Source organism: Ixodes scapularis, unplaced genomic scaffold (genome assembly GCF_016920785.2).
Source record: "Ixodes scapularis isolate PalLabHiFi unplaced genomic scaffold, ASM1692078v2 PGA_scaffold4__175_contigs__length_147842914, whole genome shotgun sequence".
In the NCBI taxonomy this organism is placed as follows: domain Eukaryota; kingdom Metazoa; phylum Arthropoda; class Arachnida; order Ixodida; family Ixodidae; genus Ixodes; species Ixodes scapularis.
The window spans coordinates 69,030,004-69,054,878 of NW_024609879.1; the positions used below are offsets into that span (position 1 = coordinate 69,030,004).

At 42.5% G+C, this 24,875-nt stretch overlaps 1 pseudogene; it reads left to right on the plus strand.

Moving 5' to 3' along the window:
* The first annotated feature begins 1,150 nt into the window (after positions 1-1,150).
* Positions 1,151-24,064, plus strand: LOC115321724 (annotated as a pseudogene).
* Positions 24,065-24,875: the final 811 nt, after the last annotated feature.

Below are 24,875 nucleotides of genomic sequence, written 5' to 3' on the forward strand. Positions count from 1 at the left end.
GAATTCATTTTTGCAGAAGCATCCAAGACTTTTAGACTGATCAGACCGAACTTGCAAAAGGCTTCTCCACACGTTCGTCAAAAGCTTATTAAACGCACATTTGACCTAAACTAGAGTATGCAGCAACAATTTAAAACCCCCATCAACCAGAGCTTGTCGATACCTTAGAAACAGTGCAAAATCCGGCGACCCGTTTAATCTTATAATGCAACTATCGCTTCACCGGTGTTTCTATGTTAAAAATAAACTCGGACTAACCCTTTACACTACCGAAGGAATCTCTCCCGACTCTGCCTCCTCCATAAAAAATGTTATCACTGCATACACAAACCACAATGACCTATTGCTATTCCCCCCAGAACGAATATAATCTCGTATCAATAATTCCGCTACTATCAAACGAAATTTCGGTAAGACCAGTGCTTTTATTAAATTCCTTCTTCTCGCCTATCCGAAGGGAGCCGGTTGCCACCATTTATATCTACCATCAACGACTCTACTGCGTTCCTAAATGCCCTTGCAACACATCTTTTGTGAGTGCTAGTTTGCTCTTTTATGTTTTGGATAACATTTTCTACAGTTATTGTTTTCTTTGTATTATACTCAAATAGTGTATTTAATTGTCGTTTTATGGGATTAAACTGCACCCTCTTATGTAATGCCCTAACTGGGCCTTTTAGGTAACATGAATGAATGAACGAATCTAGCTCTAAGGGTTTATGAGAACACACGACAGGCTCATGGTAAGGATAATTACGTTATCAAGAAAAAAGCGATATATAAAAAGGTTACAGAATAACACTCTGTCAACCTCCATAACCATCGCGAGTACCTTGGCCATTTTTACTGGTCAGCATACACTTCCAACGTGTTCATTCACTGGCGAAACTATTAACTGGGTTGACTAGCGGAACTGATTGCAGGCTTGTGATGAAAGACCTTGACGTGATCTGGAAACGACAGGTGTTTGAAAATTGCGAAAGATTGCCCCAAGAGCTATGCCACTACAAAAATGTATCGCGCAAGCTGCAGCTGTGTGTAGCATTACATATAACTAGTGTACCTTTGATCGTTGCGCTCCAGTGCTTAAAACGGCTTGACGGTATATGAAAAGCCGGATACTTACCAGTCTAGGAGTTATATTTGCCCCATGCAGGCTGAGGAACAAGTTGCACCCAACACCAACGCAGACATGGCGAAAAATGTATGGAGATTTCTCAGGTAAGCATATTGCTATTTCTTTCTCCGAATGCTTTTAATTGATGTCGTGATTTAAATATTGAATATCAATGTTAATAAAACGCTTAAATGCTTAAAATAACAAACAACACTTCAGCAGCTCATTTCTTAATTTGTGCATAAAAATAAATAACGAGTACTTCTTTTATACAAAAATATTCCTAACCATCTAAGATGGTTACAATCGCGCTTAGTTATACCTCAATGTACAAACAATTAAAATATAATAATTTGACAAAGAAATCGATTTTTAATTATTGACTTTTAAAAAGAATTATACCTGTATATCAAAAAAATTCTGATGCGGTCACCGACAAAATGGTGCCTCTTCTAAGTTTTCCTTTTATTATGTGTCGTCCGTGCTTTTTACAGCACGTGCTATTTTTTATGAGTTACTGGTATATCCAAGTATACGTCTTGTAAACTGAAGCTGGACGTATGAACCCAGGTTGCACGCCGCCAGAGGGTTGCACAGCTACGGGCCTAGCTTGGTTGTCTCCTAGGCATTAGCACCAGAGTACTTTTCCTTCATCTTTCGATAGCTTTCATCTGACTCACCACATAAATCACAAAGTTTCAGACTTCAGCCATTGCTGTTAGTATACACTGAGAACCATAACTAAGGCCTAAATCTTGTACTTGTTTGCGAGTGTGTGCACAAAGTTGCCAGATGGAAACGAAACAAGCAGATATGAGGCGTGACTTATGATACTTGTTTGAAAATTTCTGCCCTAATATGCAAGATGACAGTCACAATAATGCGAATTAGATTATAATATTTATGAAACTATGCATAGTTCGTAGACCCCTTGGTAATCTGGTCTTATGTTGACGTAGAAAAACAAAGTTAAACTGTGAGCAAAAACATATATCCTTTCATGCCGTTCAAAATATTGCGTGCCAGAGGGAAACCGTCGGCGTCAAGTCTTTATTTTGAACTTTATATATATATATATATACAGGTTACACGCAAAATGCAGAGCGAAAGATCCTTGTTATTGGCTGCGAATGTTATATTTTTTCTCTGTGTGTTTTCCATGTTCAGCTGGCCCCATTCACAAGCAAAAGAAAAGAAAGATCCTTGTACGGACCTGATCTCAACCCACCGCCATGTGCTTCCGCGCAAATATATCCCATTGACGTAATCATTTTTCATGGCAAGGAAGCGTCTGCTGAATACACGGGTAATGCAAACGCAGGGTCTGAAGTTAGTAACCCCTGACGTCAATTTCGAAATACCATATACTAAAGTTAACGTAGTGACGCTGGTCGAATCCGGGCGTGCCGGTGCGATGACCGACGCTGAAAACGGGAAACGAACGTCTGCTGAACACTGGCCGGTTTCCACGAGGCTTGGTGCAAATTCGAGCCAGACATTATAATTTATACTCTGCGAACGGGGCAAAGCGGAACAAGGGTGGACCGTGCATAGTGAGGTTTGTTCAGAAGCTTAGCTTGGATGCCCAAATACCAGTGCTCATCATATCACCAATACTCATTATACCACCAATACTCATCCTCGAGTCGCCGTCGTCGCCGGTGTGACAAATGTATCGTAGGAATTATTTATCCCTCTGCTTCCGATTCACTACTCAATGCACTCTCGGAAGTGCATGAACATAAATATAGCTCTGGCGCATATCCTAACTACACAAGTTTTAATTATTGGGACGTGGGCCTTAGCTTCTTTGTCTCTCCTCTCATCATAGGTTACCGCCGACATAACCTGGAGGAAGGGAGCAGACCAAGGTGTATACATAAAACATCCGAACTGAGGCAGCATGTTTCGTTATACGTGGCGTTTTTTTAGGATTTCCTAATTTATTTAAGAAAACCGCGAAATATACGTAAATGCGATTTGCGCATGTGAGTTAAAAAGCCAGGGGAACATGATATGAAAAATAATATTCATAATAAGTCGTCTAGTTAGCGAAGTAGGTAAAATACCTTTTTAATTAGTGAATATGATCACAAGGACTTAATAATTAACTTTCTTAGTCTTATCGAAAACAACTAAAGGCACGTTCACACTCTTGCAACCGAGTACGACGAGAGAGGTGGGACTTGTTAAAACCTCTTAAAATTTCTTAGAACGAGAGAACACACTGGCACTCTGGCGCCATCTGTGCGGTCCCCCTAGAACTGCATTCACAAGCGCGAAGGTTTTGCGGGATTACTGAGGTCAAATGTGCAACATACCAATACGAAAGGCTCGATTATGACGTTAACGAAAGTTTTTCGAGCCAAGGAAGAAAGGATAATGCGCGAGAGAAATAGAAAGTATGCCGAATCTAAGTTTACACTGCTACCCAATAGATGGCGCCAGTGTGTCCTCTCGTTGTAAGAGGCAATGTACATATACCTTGGTAAGAGGTCTTAAGGAACCCAGTTCTAAGAGGTCGCCAGAGTGTGAACGGGCCTTTAGTTACCCGATTTTAGGATGATTTGCAGCGCGTTGAAAGCATGGTTAAACGTTAAATTTAAAACTCGTGCGGCGGGAATAAATGTCGTTCACACTTGCGAATTCATGGGCCGTATGCGCTTTTGCGACTAGCTTATTTTGGAACCGGGTGGCAAAATCCGCTCGTCGCTGCCAAAAAATTTGGATCGGTCGAGTACCCATTTTTCACGCTAAGCGAGGCGTACCTTTAGACGCGAGCCCATCTGCGTTTGCCGGAAGTTGCGTTGGGCTGTGCGTTCTTCCGGCCTTACTGCTTTATAATTTTTTTTTTTTATTAGCAATTGCGTCGCTCACGGCTCGAAAAATATATCACCGGCCAGGACAAGGAAAGCGTGCGCAGTCCGTTTTTTATCGGTATGGTTGAATCACAACCATCAACGGCACCCCCGCTTTTTCGGTTTGCGCGGCCTCTCCTGCAAGACAGCGAAGAGGGCGCACGGGAAATGAATGGTCCTGAACTTTAATGTTTCTAGCATGACCGAATAGGCGACATGATTCCATTTCTGTACGTTTCGATCCTCGTCGCTTCTTCGAAACAAAATCTACTCTAGTAACGAAGCATATTTATCTTACGACAATAGGTGATTCTTGTTGTGTTTATTTACTGTTTATTTTTATATAAAACATAACAGCAAGTTTTGTGCCGAGCGACTGCGTCCGATACGCCGTACTTCGAACCATCCAAACCATGACCGGCTAGAAGAAAATACACTATTCAAACACCACAGCCCTCTACTACACAAGAAAGAGCACTGGAACAACGAAAAACGAAGGGAAACCAGCGAATCCCCAGACTGAAATCAGCTATTCGTGCGGAATGAGTTGACTTGAAACAGGAGGTCGTACGTTCATTCGCGGTGCGGGGCGAAGCGTCGCCGGCGACGGTGGAGTGCTGCTTCGGTTTGCGCGGCATGTCCTGCTGCATACCAAGTAGGAATCACCGAAACTTGTTAATGTCGTTTTTTTATGGAAGAACTTGAACATCTTCGAGCGGTTCTTCCCGTGTGCCGAAACGATCGTGGCGGTACACGATCCAGTGTCAAGAACGTTAAGTCTACTCGTACCAGGCGTATCTGACTGACTCCGAGAGCTTGCCGAGAGCAGCAGCCGACAAGAAATCTCGCGCCATCTCGTCGCAGTGGCGATGTTCCGAGAGCAAGCGAAAAATCCACCGCCTGTGCCCGAAATAGATGTGGACACATCGTTGACGCTGCTGCCGAGTCCACTTTGGCGGTAACAATTTTTTGGAGGTATAAGCGCACGAAAAAACTGCCGCTGTGATAACGCGGCCGCGCGGCTTTTGCATCTCTTTTCATCCGAGATTTCTCATCACCAGCCTTCCGTCTGTGTCGCGATTGGGAATTTTACCGCACTGTATTGAGCTTCACCGGGACTCAATATCTTTCAATCTACAGTATTAATAGTCTTTGATGACCCTCTACAAGCTTCTATTTAGAACCATATATTTATTTAACAGTTCATTAACAAAGCATATATTTATAAACAGTTCATTAACAATACTAAGGTAAATATTTTAATTAAAGTGACTATTATCTCTTTATATTATATACCCCTGGCCATATCACTAAGCTGCACACACCGAACTGATCTCTATTTTAAGACATTAAAACAAAATTTTAATTACGGAAGGAATGGCCCATATATACCAACAGAAAGCTCTAAAGTCACTTCGCTGCCGTGGCGCTGCATTTGGCGCGGCGCATTGGCGAGCCTATTACAAATCGTGTTTTTGTGCTTATGAAGTACTGACGCCTGGTATGGGCAAATAGGGACATGTAGGCGCTCTGTGTTGAAATACGCATACGGCGCCTTATTTTCAGACGACCTCATGCATGCAACTGATGATGTTTTCTAGGAGCTGGGTTTCACGAGTTTTACATGAGAACAGTTTAGAAGGACATTGCTCTTTCAATTCAGCGATTGTCTGTGGCACTGTATGGCGCCACTCATATTAATGTTACATGAGCTCAAATAGCATTGAATACCTAGATGTAATCATTATTTGGTTGGCACGTTATAAGTTAAGAACAGCGTAGTGGCTAACCTAGCAACGAAATAAAACATTAACTGCAGTCATCCTTGCGTATCACCCTATGTACAATCGAAAGAAATTTTCTGGAGGGGACACTGCACGTCTAGAGGTTCTTAAAGGCTTTATCTGCTGTATATGGTTATTGGAAATTAGAAAGAAGAGAAGGGCTATTCTGACCAACCATGCGTAGCATAGAGCAAGCGCTTCATATACACTTGTCAGTTCATGAAAATGGAAGGAGTGCAAACATTTGCACTCTCAAGAAAAAAGGGTGTCAAATGGTGTATTCTTACACCCTTTTGTCCCATATAATACACCGCAGAATTTCAATTCGACGTACAGTGCCCTACAGTCGAACATTGAGCCCGAAACTTTACAAGGTGCTTGATACCCGAGTGGTACAACATTGTAAATAGCTAAAGTACGTATCAAAGACCACATAAAGAAAGCACCGAGCTTTTACAGTAGGGCCAAGAAAACCCGAATTATTTTTTTCGTGTTCAGCAAAACGTACATTAGCTATTTTAATAAGTTGTACCACACGGCTATCAAGCCCCTCGTAAAATTTCAGGCCGTCTGTTCGACTGTAGGGCGCTGTACGTCGAATTGAAGTTCGGGGGTGTATTATATGGGACAAAGGGTGTAAGAATACACCCTTTGACACCCTTTTTTCTTGAGAGTGTGCTTACATCTGGCAAGCATCTGTACTGGCAAATAACTTATTTTCTAATGGTGCACAGTAAAGAACAGCTCTGTTATCCGGCTTTGATAATTTATGCAAAGATTTTGTTTTTAATTGACATTCTCGCGGCTGTTATACGTGCGCACAATTAGACATCGTGAGAGTCGTAAGCTGGTGTGTGCTAACTAATATTTCACAAGTTTCATGAATGTGTGGCGCTGAAGAAAAATAATGTAATGAGGACGCCGAGAAGGCATATGTTCTCAAAAGTAGACACCTCGGATCATTAATTACTTTCCAACTAAGTAACTGAAGTTATGGGAGCCTTTACTGCCGTAGCCAAAGATGTTCGCGCATCAGTAAGAACACGGTACTGACGGTCTTCTTCGAGTAGACCGATAAATTAATCCTGTTTAAAAATGTCACTTTGAGTTGTAAGCGTTCGATGTATGTTCCTTGCAATACATCATCAAGGCATACGCAAACTTGGCACACTGTTCACTGAAACAGTGTATGAAATCAGGAATCAGGCAGTCACAAACTGCCAATTAGAGGGGAAGCCGCAGCACTGACATGGTCGTGTTGGCGGAAGAACGATGAGCGGACTCCTCAATTCAGATACTGGTATACAAGAAAGCTCGTTCATGCAGTCTCGTCAGCAAGAAGAGATGCTGCTCTATGCTGCCAGTTCGCTGGTTTGCAGCATTGTTGATGTTTATGTAGAGCTCCCAGGCATCATAAACATTCACTCATGAGACGATGTTGAGTACCGAACGGCCGTGGTGCACTCAAAAAAAAAAGAGTTGTATTCTTACATTCTTTGTGCCCTATAGGACACCTCAAAACTTCATTTTGACGTACAGCGCACTGACGTCGATCTGAGGGTACTATCTTTCACAAGAGGCTTGATAGTCGAGTGATACAACTTATTAAAATAGTCAATGTACATGTTACCGACTACAAAAAAATATAATGATCGGTGTTTCTTGGCTTTACTGGAAAACCTGTGTTATCTTTCTGTGGTCTCTGATACGTACCTAAGCTCTTTATTGAGTTATATCGCACCGTTATCAAGCCCTTGATAAAATATGGGGCCGCCTGTTCGACAATAATGCGCTGCATGTCGAACATTAATTTTGGGGTGCATTATATGGGACAAAAGGGTGTAAGGTGATACCCACTTTTTATAGAGTGTGAAGGGATGCAGCTGTGGCCGGCGTAATGCTGCCACAATTGTAGCCGTTTTATACAAATTACCCTATGCACTAAGCTGCGCATTTTACGAGACCACATTGTGCTGCCGTACTGAACAGCTGCAGCGCTCAACTGATATGTCATCGTCGTTTCGTCTTCCGTTTGCGCTACACAGGCTTCCCCTTCCTACAAGTCCATCATTGGCTGCCGCAACCAACTACTGACTCGCTGTGGACAAGGGGCACATCTAATTGCCTGACACAATTTAATCTCGTTCGTTTGCTTGCATGGAAAGCGTGCCCAACCCGGGCACACTTTTATTGGTTGGGGACGCTGCTTCCTTTCTAACAAGAAACACTGTATGCGAGGCACTCACATCAAATATACAAAATGTAGCCCCAAAAATTATTATTATTTAAGGCGCTCCTCCTGCTCGTAGACTGCATCTCTCGGAAATTTACTTGTAAGAAAATATGAAAGGAATTTACTTCAATCCTTGAATGCCACAAATGAAAAAAGTGAGAGCGACGATGTTATTAACAACAGCAACATATACCAAAGAAAGATTAAGGAATATTCCGCAGATAAGCCTCTTGGTTTCACACGCTTAACGATTCCTGCTGCTTTGCTCATAAGTACAGTAATAAATTTATCGCTTCATTTACATCATTAGGTCGGCATGTGTTGTTTACGCACGAGCTTGACGAAACACACAAATATGCGAAAATTATTCTGGCTGGTGACTACCTTCTGGCCGATCAAGTATGTATCAAATTTTTAGGGAACACAAAATGTTTCAAACCTAGTCGAGAGATCGCTCGGGCAATACCGCATTGTTTACTCTTCACATAGCTCATATAGTCCCTAGCCAACGGCCCGTAGTATGCAATAAAAAACTGTATAAAAACCCGTACCTGCTTTGTGCACCGCGTCAATTTTTCGCCCTTTTGTTTGTGTATCACGAGGTTGTTATAAGCGCTTTTTTCACTGTTATAGTCTCGGTGGAAGGTCTCATGACGATCCCCTTATTTGCCCGTCGAGGCCTGTTCACGCCACGCGGTACTCGGGCACTAATTTGAATACATCTTTATGCATCTTGACACCCAATAACTAAGTGTTTCTCATCTGAGGTAAATTGTAGCTCAGGCATTTACGATCTTTCACGTTGAAGCAGACATCTAAGATCCTGTGGTGTAAAAAGGGGCCGGAAGTGATTGACGCCGTCGATGGAAACGAAAACAAACGGGCGCATGAGCCCTCACTGAAAAGGGGCAAAGTTCCAGAAGTGTCCATGACGTGTACCATATTACTTTCTAAACCCTGCGCATAAGTATTTTTCACTATTTGCAAACGCTTTGTATACGGCAATTCAAAATTGTTTCTTGACAGCAAAGCTGTTTACGGCTAGGATTCCGTAAATATTTTTTGTACGCCAACAAAAACTTAATTTTCTCCTCTAAAATTAGCGGGAACAATTTTCCGGGACATTTAGCGGGGTAACTTTCCCGTTAAACTTGGCGGCAAAATGTTTCCGCTGAATTTATCGGGGAGATGGGCGTCACGTGACCTCAACCCCAAATCAACTTCCCCACTATATTTAGCGGGGAAAATGACGTCCCGACTTCGTGTCACGTGACGTCAATGTTCCCGCTAATTTAGCTGAACATTTTGCCGCTAAATGTAGCGGGGAAATGGAGGTCCATGACCACATCGCCAATTCAGTTTCCCCGCTAAATTTAGCGTTACAAATGATGTAACTACTTCGTTCCACGTCACCCATCAACAAATTCAGCGGCAGGAGGAGAGGAGCAGGAATGGAGGAGGAGGGAAGCGCACTGCCCTCTCTTTGTTATCGTTTTACGTACTTGCATGCCTAGTTTCCTTTCCTTCCGCCGGGTGGTATTCCCGTCACGCCTGTCTAGTTTCCTCCGGCTCCCCAGAACGGTGATAGTCACCGACATGCCTGTGCGTACCTTCCGTTACGGTGACCACCGGTCAATACAATAAATGTGCTCGTACCTTTTTTTCAGAATTCGGTGTCACGTCTGGGTTGTGGGCTAAACAGCTTCGCTGGTCATTCACCTTCACAAAGGGGAGTTCAGGAATTTTCTGAGATGTTTGAAGGGAGCACCGATATTTCCTGGTGGGTTCGCTGGCCCCGTCAGAGGCTCTCCTGAAATGTCTGAAGTGCCCTTTACAATGCCTTGAAATGTCTGAAAGCCTGTCAAGAACTTTTCTAATGGGATCGGGAAAGCCTTCAAACATCTTGAGATGTCTGTGGGCAACGGCTTAGGTGGACAAAACACATTTCGCAGAATTAGAACATAGCTGCTTATTGTACGCTAAGGGAAAAAAAAGGTGTTTGAAGAATGCCGATCGTATATGTGTACGGTCAGATTTTTATTACTGTTCTTCTATCAAATACGAGTGGGCTCCTGGACCAGTCTTTCACTGCCCGGGTGTTCGGTCGCCGAGGAGGCCACTGAAGGCGACCGCCCCATGTGGAGAATTAACGAGCGCGGGCCGAGTGGTCACTGGTGTTGCCGAGCCGAAACGCCTTCATCTAGAGCCCTGGTTTATCCAAACAACGAGCAAGAACGTGAACCTGTCCAAGGGCACTCTCCCGAGCGCGTACTTGTCTAGACTTCGCGCCCTTTGGGGTAAGCCTTAGCAAGGCCAAACGCCCGGGCAACCTTCCACACCGCGCCCCCCTCCCCCGCGCACTCTGGGTTAAGCCTTAGTAAGGTTAACCGCCTGGACAAACTTCACCACCGCGCCCCCACCTACAGTCACCCGTGACCAAGGGACCGAGCGGGTCCCGAAACGTCGGGTTTATGTGTTTTTAATAAAACTTTGGTTAGAGTCCGCAAAAACTATGACATTTTATTCTGTCTCACTAAAAATTATGATACATTCCAGTTGTCGTAGTTTCCCATTTCAAAATGTGCATGATATAAGAGAACATTGAATAAGTATATCACCTGTTAAAGCATATCTGTATAAGGTTTGTTCTATACATGCTGTCAAAAGCACTTCATAGTTGAATTTTAAATAAAAAAATGGGTGTATTCCAATTCTTCTCTTTGTCAAAGCAGGCACTACAAATGTTTGTTCCTATTTATTTTATGTTATTGATACATTGAATATTGATTGATGAATTTTTATGTTTGTTTACTGGCCTAAATAAAATTGTCTAAATATAATTAGCATTCCAATAAACAATCCGGTATACGAAAGGAACATGACAGTTGAACGGAGCGTTGAATTTGAATCAACCAAGAATTTAAACGAAATTACACATATAAAAAAACCTGTCCAGCAAAACCAATTACCGGCAAATACACTAACAGAGCTCGGTGGCCTAACTGCACTGAACTCCAACCCAACAAATCGAAACTTGTCTAATAACGACTAGTGATCGCGTTTGCGGTATTCGACTTTTCATATGCTGAGAGGACTTTACGACTGCACAGATCTCCCGCCAAAAAGACAGCAATATTTTAACAGGAAAAAAGAAATAAAACAATTTTGAACGCAAAAATACCCATCAGATTGTCTCTCGCTGTCTATTAGAATAATTAGAATTCGCAAATAGCGCTGTACACCCCCTTTCGTGCCGATCGCGTTAGATTACACGCTGGACTCCTCGGAGATTCCTAGCCCAGAGTTTACATGGTCCAAACTCATCAGATCGTGACAAAACGTAGATTGCGTACCAAGAAGAACTGTCTCCGATGGCCCAAGAGGTCCTCTCTTCTTTACTCACATGAAAAAGAAGGCGATCCGTTGTGTCTTTGTTGCGTCGAAGCTAGTGGTAACCTGTATGCCCACAACAAAGAAAGATCACCGATGTGTAGGCGCTGTCGAAAGTATATTCATGGTCTTAACGATCCACTTGTTGAAGATCGCACTTGGCATTGATTCGAAATGCGCTGCTAGTGATGGGAGCTCTAGAACCAGTTTTGCCGGTTCCAGTACGGGTAGCGTGGATGGAGGAGATGCCGGGCCGCTTCGCCCAATAGAAACAATCTGCTAAGCAATGTAACGCAATCAAACATCTCAAAAACTGACGCCACAGCTTCCTGAGATGTGCATGTTGATCTTGCCATTATTTTGCCTTGGTTAAACGAGCTAATTATAAAAGAAAAGTTCATAAATAGCGAAGCGCATCTCACCGTTTTCGGTTCGCGGTTGCGCTACCCTCCCAACGTCTCCCTACCTTGTCATGTGGCCTTGGTTCACGCGGTCCCGCCTTTTCTCCGTGTTTGTCTGTGTGCGATAGTTTTCGGGGACTGAACTTCGTCGCCCCTACGCTGAGTGTGCAGTGGAAGCTAAGGTGTTGGGTGAACAGATCATATCTCTAACTTTAATCACGTGATCCTGCTTCCTTCGGTAACCACGAGCAGAGGGAAGGGCAGGTGATGAAAAGGAGGTGATTTACTGGTCTAGTTTGCGCCCAGGCCCTGACAGTTTAGAAATGAACGGAGTCCTCCTCGCTCTCGGGCGCCAAGGGCTTGCTCAAGAAGAGGAGGTTTGGAGAGATGCTGCGTGGCGAAAGCACGACGGGGATCACCCTCTCTCGCCCTTTCCGAGGAGAAATAGGGTTCTTCCGCCACGAGTTCGGCCGAGCGGCCTTCGTAAGCAACCCATTCAGGGGCCGTCAGTGCGACCCTTTCTTGCACACATTCATCTCTCAAATTCCTTCCCTGTGTCTTCTCGTATTTGCTATCAGGGTGTCCAAAATTCAATTTCGTAGACATTGCATACAGATGTTAAATCTAGAGCGAGCAAACAAAAAGGGACGAACAGACACAAAACTCTGAACTCAGCTTCAAGCCTATTTTCAAAAATTAGAAAAAAGATCAGATTATAGAACCAAGGTTCACCCGACGAAAAAAAAAAGAAACCACAGAATGACAAAAGTGGCGGTATAAATTAAAAAAAAAAAACTGTTCGCCGCATTGTCGTTCCCTTTGGAGCACCATTAAAGGTAACTTCCTTGCGCTTCGAAATAAACAAGAATAGGAGTGCACGCGCGCAAAAAATCATGCACACAAATATGTATAATCCGCCACGTCACTAGCTTAATATTGGAAACGGAACGAATGCTCTTGGAGCAAAAGGTTTCGGTACTAATGGTCCAAACGTGAAGGTAGGGAAAATGGTTCCACAAAAATATCGCTCCAGTAAAATCCCCAGAACGAGGCTCGTGCCAATTGTTGCACGAGGATTTTCTAGAGTCCGATAACGAAAAAAGGGGGGTAAAGGGCCGGGGGGGGGGGGGGGGGGCCGCTTTCTTATTTCGTTTGTGCGATAAGCGACAACACAGGCATTCACGATTGACCATCTGATTCGGTTTCAGTTAACGAATGATGCGTGGAAGTGCCACATTTTCTCCGCTCACCCATTTATTTATTTATTTATTAAACCTCAAACCACCCAAATAAGGGGTATTACATGAGAGTAGTACGAAACATAAAACAATTTCTTCTATCAATGCCTTGAAATGGGCGGGGTTGAAGTGGAGCACGGCATCGGTGAGCAGATCGTTCCAATCCTTTGCTGTTGGCAAAAATTGAAAAAAAAGGATGCACAGTGCAGAGGGCATCGGGGTATAGACAGCTTCCTGATGACTGGTGCGATAACAGAGCTGCCAATTGATGAGTGATAAAACTTGTGAAAAAAGGCAGAGCCTAGAAATTTTTCGCCGTGATTCAAGGTTAAGAAGATTAGCTTGGGATTTAAGTGCGGTGTCACTGCTATAATAAGAGTGGTTTGAGTAGATGAATCTTGCAGCACAAATTTGCACAGTTTCGAGCGTTTTAGTAAGATTAGATTGATGTGGGTCCCAAACAGCAGATGCATATTCTAGTTTGGCTCGGACTAGTGAGAGAAAAGATAGCAGTTTTACTGATGGAGGGGCTAAGCGTAGGTTGCGACGTAGAACGCCAAGGACGCGCTTTGCGTCATTAAGTATGTTCGTTATGTGAAATGACCAAGTTAATTCGTTTGAAAAGGTAATGCCTAGGTATTTATATGAAGGTACAGGAGATATGAGTGAAACACAAACGACGTAGTTAGGAGATGAGTAAAACTGCATACGATGAAAAAAAAAAAAACAAGGCATGTTTCGTTAGCATTCAAAGACATAAGCCATCTAGCACACCAGGCTCCGATATGGTGAAGATCAGACTGCATGGCGTGAACGTCAGCGCTGTTATTTAGAGAACGATAAACAACGCAGTCGTCTGCGAATAAGCGTATGTTACATGAGATATTAGAAGGTAGGTCATTTATGTAAATTAAAAAAAAAAAAAGTAGGGGACCGAGAACAGTGCCCTGGAGCCCTACAGAAGCAACCGGGGATCGGGGCGAAAAGTGGTTATTAGCATGAACGAATTGCTTTCGGTTTGACAAGAAGTTACGAATCCAGGTAAAGACTTGATGGTCGAGGTTTAAACGCGAAAGTTTTATTAAGAGACGGTGCGGAGCTTTATTGAAAGTTTTTTTTCGAAATCCAGAAAGAGGGCATCCACAGGTAAGTTACTATCAGCACTTGAACTTAGATCGTTAGTAAAAAGAACAAGCAGCGTTTCGCAAGAAAATTCTTTTAGGAAACCATGTTGTCTCGGATGAAAAAAATTAACAAACACAAAAAAATTTATAACATGAGAGTAAATTCTATGCTCCATTAAGTTTGATGAAACACTTGTGATGGAAATGGGACGATAACTGCTGCTTGAGGTTGGTGGACCTTTTTTGGTATGGGAACGATCTTGCCCACCTTCCAGTCCAGTGGTACGACTCCAGATGAGAGAGATTGCTTAAAATTTGTGTGATAAAATTACCTTTGTGGCACATTTTGTGTTTTTGATTATCTTTAAATTGATGCCGTCAACACCTGCGGATGATGTTAGTACGAAGCTTCAATTGCTTTTAGGACTACATTAGAATTAAGACTATGTGTGGCATAGCCGGGTGATCTGAATAAGGAAATTCAGGAAGACCGCCGGCTAGTTTTTGCGTAAAAACAGACTAGAAGGAGGAGTTCAATGTTCGGGGAATGTCATGTTTGGGAATGGGCGAGTTGTTCTGATCATACAATGATATGGGCCTTTTATGACCGGGGTTCATCATTTTCCAAATTTCTAGGAATTGCTATACAACATCGCGGGCAAAGTAGAAGAAAAAAAACGTGCGTTTGGCTTGAGCAACAAGAGTGTCAAACGTTTTTTCGGTAGCATTGTATTCATCCCATGCCCGCGTGCTGTTCAACAGTTTAGCTGATCGAAACTGTCACTTTTTTGTTGCTGATACGTTTCAGCACGCTATTGAACCACAGAGTTGATGTTTGTTCAATAACTGTGATAGTGGGAATTTACGTTGTGATTAGATGTTTCATTTTGTTTTTAAAAAATAACCAGTTTTTTTCAACTGAACGTTTCCCAAAGTCAGTTAGAAACCAGCTGTACAAAGTGTCTAGTTGTTCGTTCATGCTTTTGTAGTCACCTTCACCATACAGTGTTAAAGTTCTTCACTTTTTTGGGGTGCGAAAGTTGACACTGAAGTGTGGCGTGTATCGTTACGTGATCACTGAAACCGAGTAAATATGTAATTGACGACATGTTTTCTGGGTGCGAAGCAAGCAAAACGTAAAGGATCTTAGAAGAATGGTCATTTCGCGTGGTTGGAGAAGAAACAAGTTGCGATAAACCAAATGTGAGGCACGCTTTCTGTGTTGTGTTTTGATGTAGTAAGTTCCAGGTCGGCCCAGGTTATTGCAGGAAAGTTAAAGTCACCGAGCTGAAGAATGGGAGCGTGCTGATATGACGTAGCTATCCATGAAAGGGCTTCAGAAAATTCGGCAATAAAAAAGGAATCGGCATCTGGTGGGCGGTAACAAGCACCAATAATAATGAGTGGGTAGGAAGCATTACAGGATATAAACATGATTTCTAAAGGGGAGGGGGTCGTTATAGCAACGCATTGCAGGTTGCGATGAGCAGCCAACAAAACGCCTCCGCCGCGGTAGTTCGCACGATCGTGACGAAAGATACCGAAGTTAAGAAAAGAAGATAACAATTCTGTATCACAAATAAATGAATTTAGCCACATTTCGGTGAGCACGACAATATTACATTCAGTGGCATCATTGAGACTGCAAGTGATTCTCGTTTGGGCAGAATACTTCTGATACTCGCGTAAATCAGAGATAAGCAGCTGTTTTTTGAACTCGCAGAAAAGTTTGTTGATAGCTGTGAGGGACGTGGAATAACATTTTATGTAGTGTGATCGAGTACGTAAGTGGCGTGTTAATTATAAGTTTATCATGACGGAGCCTGAAGAGACTTTGTTGGTTTTTACCAAAATCAAGCAAATGCTTTCGAGCAGTGCGTGTATTTGGCGAGTAGTCTTCGGAGATACTGTAGCTGGTACCTTTAAGCTGCTTAGCAAATGAAAGAACTTGCTCTCTGATTTCGCAATGTGCAAATTTTATAATAATAGGCCTATTTTTGTTAGGCTAGAAAGTTCCAATCCTGTGGGCTCGCTCTATATCTGTTGGTTGGATAGGCGCGTTGAGCACCGGCGCTGCAATGCTCAATTATTAGTCTTTCTGACTGGCCCATATTTCGCGTTGATTATCTGTGTGTCCGAAAAAAAATAAGATTTGTTCGACGAGCCCCGTCTTCAGAGTCGTCAAATCTGGCTGTCAAGTGAGCAATTTTTGTAGCGCTGTCCTTGGCGAGAGTCTGAACGCTTTCGACCTGTGATTTGATTGTAACTAGAGACGAGCAGTCCTCTTCTATATTCTTAAGCCGTTTTGTTACTGTCATTAAGAGTTATATCTTGTTCTGGTAGTTGTGAACGGATTGATTCCACTTCCTCTAAGAGTGGCGTTTGCCCAGACTTGATGTCTTTTAAGGCCGACATTATGTCACTAAAGTTCTCAGTACTATTCATATCTGCAGAGCGAGTGTGGGGACCAGGGTTCAGTTAAACATCCCAAGATAAAAGTAGTAGCTTTAGTATTTTGCATGCACAGTCATGAACGGTAAGTAGTTTACTGTGTTCTTTCAGACCGTGTCATTACATATAGCTGTTAATAATTGTCCCACTCGAAAGATTTCGTAAATAATGATTAGTCTTATACTTTTAGTTGTAGAATCTCTCCGCCAGTACTGCCAGGGCATGAAAACCATGGAGGACAACCTTCGATGTGTGAGCCGAACCATTCTGTTCTGGCCTCTGCAGACGTAATTCAGACGTAATATTTTTGTATGTTTATGTATGTGGCATCAATAAAATGTTCTAGTTCTAAACAACTTCCTGTAAAATATATTTCAACCTAGCCGGTGTAGTTACTGATTTGTTTAGAGACAAGATGGAGCGTCATTCGTGCACACGCACCCGATTCAGCTCAAAAGGCAGCGATCTCCGCTCTTAATGTGGCCCGGCACCAAAAGACGCGCGGAAATGAATGTAATCGAAGTCCCATAGCAACAATGATACGAATAAAAGTGCTCATTTTGTCTATCTAAACGAGGCATTGAAAACATAACTAGCAAAATGCTCGTTCTATGGTAATAGCAGTGACCCGTTCAGTATACAATCACTAAATGTTACAATAAAATGACACTGACTCTTTCATTGCTAGAAAATATTCCGGCAATTTAAACTAAAAGAGTTATAGAAAACTTATCAACTTGCTCTTAGGTAACTGGTCTCAAATTATGAGACCATATTTATTATGCCACCAGCAAACAAGTACGTAGAGAACATAAAGAAATAAAGGGAATTGAGTGTGCTATATTTTCGTAGTGATCTTATTACGGGACCATTTTTTTCTGATTTGAACTTGGGACCATTAGCTTCGGGATCATTTGTTCGGGGACCATTTATTCCAGAACCATTTGTTCCGGAACTATTAGTTCCGGGACCCTTTGTTCCTAAACCCGTCTAAAATACCAAGGATTCGGGGGCGATTGTTCGGGTGTAGCAGGATCGCCCCACCTGTAGAATCCCTGTGCGCGGTTAAACCAGCATTGTCTTATGTTTTAACTTGCAATACAAGTTGAGACGTGTGGAATAAGATAGAGGCCAAATACGTACTAATTATGGAGAACAAACATTAAAGCAGTAATTAACACAACTTATGAATATGCATCCACGAATTATTGATATAACAACAAAATCAACATATGCAAATACATTTAAGAAAATGAATAAAGGATTATATTTTCCAGCATGTATAAAGTCTTGTGAAAACATTCTGCCAGACATTTTATTGCGTTAGAAATGTACATATTTCTTGTTATTTTTGCTATGTTCTTGTGGTTCATTTGAATATATGCTGTGTGTTCGTTGTAAGAGCTGCTCCGCTCTGAAAGCTGTATGGGGTACGGGACCTGAGTCCGCTGTTTTAATACATTTTTTGTCCCTGCCACACCAAATAAAATGGTAAAAAAATAATAAAATACAATAATACAAATAAAATATGTTGAGGGTCTAAAAATGAAAGAAGGATTACGTTACACAAACTCGCGTGCGCACGTACTGTCTCTTAATTAAGAGCAGATTGCTCTGCCGTCACGTAAGGACCCCTTCACTTGAACTGGGAAATCGCGTCATGGGCTTCTGAAACTGGCGTTTTGAAGGCGGGGCAAAAGGGCGCAGTATTAATCGTGTGGCATATGACACGGGGCGCTTCACATCAGGTGCATTCGTGCACCAACCGATCGTACATACTTCATCAGCTTTGTGTAAAGCGGTGTCCTTCGGGGAACTTGGAATGTCCCTGTAATAGTAGTTTGTGTGAGCCTTTGTTGGATAAAACACAGATTTTGGGCAAGTATGAAGCCAAAACAAAAAAACATTTTGAAGCGTTCAAAATCAAGGTGAAGGAGGATGACTTCTGAATTACTGCGTCGTAACTCGTCGTAACAGACAAGAAATGCAGATTCATTTGTGGTGAGGTATATTAAAGTGTATATATATGCTCGTGTTTTCTAAATGAAGTTCTCTCTCCGGTAGCACTCCCTGTATTCATCCTTATTTTTTGTGCTCGTTTTTGTATGTGCTTTTCAGTATAAGTGCTTTTCACCTGGCGTCACTTCCTGTTAGACTCGAAATATTGTCGTGTACTATTAGTGTATTGGCGCCATGTTGGAGGCATTTGGCGTCTTATCGTGGCAGCAGTAGGGCCGTAGAGTAATAGAGCCATCTTTGCATAACCATATTTCAGAATATTTTCTTATCCTAGTCAATCGCCAAGACGCTCTTTATCTAACGCGAAGTATGGTCCACAAACCTTTAGGTGGGGAACGAAGCTTCTCTGTTGAGATTACAGAGTTAATATTAGAATCTAGAGCGAAAGTTCTTATACCTTCGGCATAGGAGCCAATTGGCGGTCCAGATGATCTCACATTGCTGGCGACGCCTTAATATGCATAACAGAAGCAGCAAAACATCACCTGTAAGGTCTGCGCTTTGTTAATTGCTTTATTACTTTGAAAAAAAAAACACATAAATCGCGATTTTACGCAATTAAATGAAGTTGACAAGCACTTGAGCAACTTCAAATTGTCGCGGTAAAAAGAATACGCCTAAAGCGGCCTATTCCAAGATACTTCCAATATTATGCCAATGGCCTAATATTGGAGTCAATAGCGGTTAATATTGAAAAATATCAGAATAGTTTCGCCCATACTGCCGCTTCTTTTCTGAAACACATTATTATTTCTGTTCAACAAGATTATTACTTGAGAGTGGTTCTAGAAGCGTTACACAGAATTTAAAAAAACTGTAAGCCTAGATTTTTTAGAAAATTACATGCAGAAAACCACAGCCTACAACTTCCCTCATGAAAATTATGTTCAAGAAAAAATTCGTACAAATTATGGGTTTCAACTTTTGAGTTGAAACCCATAATTTGTTCCTGAATTTTTTTTTCCTGATTTTAATTAATTCATTCATTCTAATTTCTAAATTTTTAGATTTTTTCCCAGAAACGGTAGCCAATATTAGTAACAGTCACTTGCCTCGAAATTTCAAAAGCAAAACGAGGCGTTGCGTATTAGGTCCTCAGCAATAACACGTCTCCCATCCTAATCCTTTTCATCCTTCCTTCCTTTTCTTTTTCATTTTTTTTTGTATGATTTATAGCACATATGTCATCCCACTTCATGTTGAGATCTCTCTCTCTCGGTCTATCTATATATATATATATATATATATATATGTCTGTGTGTGTTTTCTTACATTAAGCCAATATCACAAGTGCACCATTCGTTTCATGGCTGTAATTATGGCTATTGTTGCTCTGCTGCTGTAGCGCTGTGACGGGGACTGGAGTCTTGTCAGGCGGCTTTGGTCGCCTTGTGCTCCAACCTCCCTGACGCCTGGTCTAAATAAAGAAAAAAAAAATTGACCATTATATGCCACTGTGTTCTTGCAATCTCGATAAGCCAATAGTACTAACAGGCCTACACTGACTATGATAAGCTCACGTTCACACAACATTGGCAAGCCAATGGTAGAAACAAGCCAACAGTGTCCATTTTATGCCAGTCCCCATGAAATATTAGAGGGTCGATGCTACTGACAGGCCAACGTTTACTATGTTAGCCTAGTGTTCATTCAATGTTAGCAAGCCAAATACACTCGAAGGCCAACGTTGACCACTTTATGCCAATATTTATCCATCATTCGCAAGCCAAAGCTATAGTCAGGCGAAGATGGCCAATTTTATGCCAATGTGCAGCCAATAGTCACAAGGCAGTACAATTGACAGGCCAATATTGCATATTTTATTGCAGTGTTTTTCCAATATTTGTAAGACAATATAACCAACAGCCCAAGGGTGCTCATTTTAGGCCAATGTACTTCTAATATTGGTCGGTCAGTTGATAAGCTGTGCCATCACTAAAGATTCTATATAATGGCATAGAAAACTTTCGAAACTGTTTGGCTAATGTAGATCATCATTATACCTTTTTTTTTTTGCCAATGCTCTTATAATATTAGCCCAACATCATTTGCTGCGTGGGATAGGGTTTGTTAAATAGCAAATATTGCGGCTGCGAGTGAAGCCTAATACTTAAAAACAAAACAAAAAAAAAACGGTGTCTAGTTTGCCTTAGTCTTCGTTCCCAGATACTTGGTTCGAATTGTGGCCTTTGCGAGCTCTGTTCCGACCACTAAAAAGCACGCGAAAGAGCCCAATAAAGCAACTTATCTCGCCACCTGCGTCTCCTTCTACAAAATAAATTTGGTCTGCTATGGCTAGCGTCGCTATGGGAGGGACACAGTATTTTACCTCAAAATGCGTTGATTGGCTGGATTTTATGCGAAAATTTAACGCTTTACAGTGACAAAAAAGGGCCATTTGGGACACCCAGATAGTATTAAAAAAACGCACAGCCAATGGGATGCAGCGCATATCACACAGAGCTTAGAGAAAGCATATCTGTTGATAACATTTCATACACATTATATAACTAGGAACATTTATTCCCAACCAGCAAGATGTCCCACGAGGGCACTCCAAAGGATTTGCTCCCCGTACTACGCGATCTGCAGTCATATGTCTTTGCTAGGCACCACAAAATGTATATGGAAAAGAGCCCCAACAGCTGGACTAAGTAGGACTTGTCGACGGTCGCCCGCGGTAGTACGCGGCTGTCGGCGGCCAAGGATGATTTGTCTCCACCATAATTTGTCTACCATAATTAGTCCGTAGGCGACCATCGTAGGGAATCATACTTTGTGCTCAGTCGACTGTCGGCGGCAAGTTGAATTTAGTCAGCAGGCGACCGACGTCGGCGAGTTATACTTAGTCCAGCATAGATAAACCGCAGACGACTGTCAGCAGCGAGTCACACTTAGTAAAGTCCACTTTGTCTGCGGACAAGGGTTGGCATCAAGTTAAACTTATTCAAGTACACTTAGTCAGCCGGTGACCGCCGGTAGAAAGAAATGCTTAGTCCAGCATTCTTTTTCCGCTGACGACCACTGACGGTATGTCACACAGTGATAATGAGTCTGAAGGTCGTCGTTGGCGGTGAGTCATAGCTAATCATACATAACTAGTCCGAAGAAACCGTCGGCACGCGCAGCTGGCTCCGAAATAAATAAATTTAGTTCTTGTCGTAGATTTACAAATTCGCATGATAGTTAATAACCAGGGTTACTAGATTACCTCAGTTTTAGAACTTCCACAGATGGGGGGTACCAAACTCCCTCACTCACTTCAATCAATCTCCCCTCGTTTGAGGCTCCATTTAGGTTTTTGTTCATAAACTGTGTTCCATTCAGTTGGACTTTGTGCTTTAAAACATAGCTATTCTAATGAATACACGGCAGTTACCATAGCAGCCCCGTCGGTGTATCGAAGGACAGCCTCATTAACACTGGAGGTTGAACCGCAATCGCGAAGTAGTTGCAAACGCGGTTGCTTAAAGACTGAGTGCAGTTTCATGCGCATTTGATGGTGAAAAGGAGCGGATGCGCTTTGCGGTTTCGATTCGAACGCCCGTGTGAACGCAGCAGATGGGAAGCGAGCAGTGGGTACTGCTCATGCAAGTAGCCTCTATGAGCAGATCCGTAACTGAGCTAATTTAGTAACGCTTATCATAACGTAACAAGAGATAGCGCTGCGGGTGCAAAATATCACAGCTTGAGGCAACATTCAGTGAAAAGCGTAAGCGGCACGATAAACCTCTTCCCCTCGCGATTAGTTTAGTTGCCACAAGTTTTCACTCGAAATAAAAGAGTGCTAAAATAAAGGCGCTACACGCACCCACAAAGGACCAGACCCCGTGAAAATCTTCTTATTAAATCTTGCTCGGAAAAACAATCTACACACGAACACATTTAAGTCTGTCTTTATTATGCACATTAACCTTGAGAACACTAGCGTGTCGCACGCGCGGTTCATCCAGAACCACCCTATCAGTAAAGAAGCATCGATAATCATAACGTGCGCGCAATGCATGCGTCCCAGGCTATATCAAAATAATGAAGGCAAGTTTTTTTATGGAGAAACGCGCAAACGCAGTGTGCAAAGCCTGCAATGGCAGACGTCACCATCGAAATGTCGTCTGCTGAAGTAAACGCGTCGGCACTAGCCAGAGTATTGCATTCCTTTGTGGACGTGGAGGTTGAGTGTGAACAGCGAACCACTGGCCCACACCTGACGCTTTTGAGGAGGCTTCGTGCGCACTCGGGCCTGATACGTATTATAAATAAAAAATTCCACGAGTAAAGCGAGTGGTGTCCGCATGCAGCGCGGTTTGTATGGAAGCCTCGATCGTACACCAAGAGAGCGGTGCCGCATTGTTTCCGGACGACATTCGGAAGATAGCGCGGCTGAAGCTGGCATGAGACGCTTAGTTCTCGGTCACGCCTATTGATATTCGGGAACCATAGCGGACGAACTTCATTTTTCAGAAGGAGACGGTGGTGGGAACAGGTCGGGTGCGTACATGGGAGTTTTCGCCGTGCTTTTTAATGAGAGGAACGTGAACAGAAAGTTCAAAATAAAACATAAAGCAGAAGCCTGATTTTGTTTTGCTGCTTATAATATTGCCACGAACCTTACACACACAAAAAAAAAATCATTTTGAAATATCTGACGGCTGGTTTGTTTTCCCATGGAACACAAAGCTAAAGTACCAAACGGTCAAAGAGAATTAAATTCATTGATCAGGCGGCTGCAGTGTTTTTTTAATATTTATAATTTTTCATTTACCTTTGTAGGTGTCGTTGGGAAGAACATGATGAAATGTGATAAGGTTTGGGGGTATTGCATTGCTCTGGAAAATTTGGCGCTCAATAATTTTGAGTATGCTTCTAGATTTGTAAAATGCTGACTAATAATAGCGTGATTTGAATGTGCAGTTGTCATCGCATTATCTAAATTATCTACATTAGTCTTATGCTGAGTTTGTTGCGGCGCTCTTTGCAGGTGTGGCACGGTTGCGATGGTGATCACCATTATCATCCTGATCCTGTCCAACGTAATCGCAAAGATTCTCTTCCATAAACAAAGTTCTCAAGACTGTTTCCAAGTTTCCTTGGTCACTGGAGAAGTAATGGGTCTTCCAGTAAATTTCCAACACGCCGGACATACTTACCACACCACGGCTTTCCTGGGTATTCCCTTTGCTGACAACACGGGAGGACCAAGACGTTTCAAAAAGCCCAATATTTACCACGGCTGGGAAGGTGTGTTTAACGCAACGTACACGCGAAAACCCTGCTGTCAACGTATCATGGAAGGAGACGAAAAATATGTTTCAGCTCTGGCCAACAATACCGAGGATTGCCTTCACTTGAACATCTGGGTTCCGACAGATTGCATGCAGAGAATCCAAAAAATACCAGTCATGTTTTGGGTATATGGAGGTGGCTTTGTATTTGGAGGAAACAATATTGACGTCTACGATGGCCGCTATATTGCGGGGTTTGGAAATTTAATCGTTGTAGTACCCAACTACCGTGTTGGTTCGTTCGGGTTTCTCAATGCTCAGACAGAGGATGTGCCTGGAAACATGGGAATGCACGATGTGATTGCGGCGTATCGCTGGGTACGGGATCATATTGGCAGCTTTGGAGGAGACAGAGAAAACATTATCCTCGCTGGACAAAGTGCGGGGTCTATAATTTCTGGACTCCTTATGATTAGTCCCACATTTCCGTCAACATTATTTTCTAAAGCGTGCCTCATGAGTGGCTCAGTGTTCACTTTGCTGCCTGAAAATGCAAATGACTCAGCAGCTGAAAACTTCCAGAAGATCGCCAAAGAAGCCAACTGTTGGATGGCAACGACAGCGGAATCGTTGTATTGTCTACAAGCGAGGACAAGTGCGGAAATCATAGCTGCAGAACACAGCACAAAACAAATTTTCTCACCAAGCCACTACGACGAAATCCTACCCAGTGACATAAATACTCTCTTTAAAAATGTAAATGCTTCAAACAAAACGATTTTACTTTCAACCACTCGTTTAGACGGAAGTGACTTTTTTGAGTCCCTATTCAAGGACGTAGTTGACCAGGGGCTGAAAGTGACACCCTCCACTCTTAAAAGCAAATATCCCTCATTTTTTAAGAATGTGAGTCCGAACATGATCGATTGGATGCTTGCATTTTTTGGAGGTGCCTATAACATATCTCAAGATGAAGATATGGGCTGGAGAGAAATTTTTACAGATGTCTTGTTTCGGTGTCCGATGGAGTCCATGGGA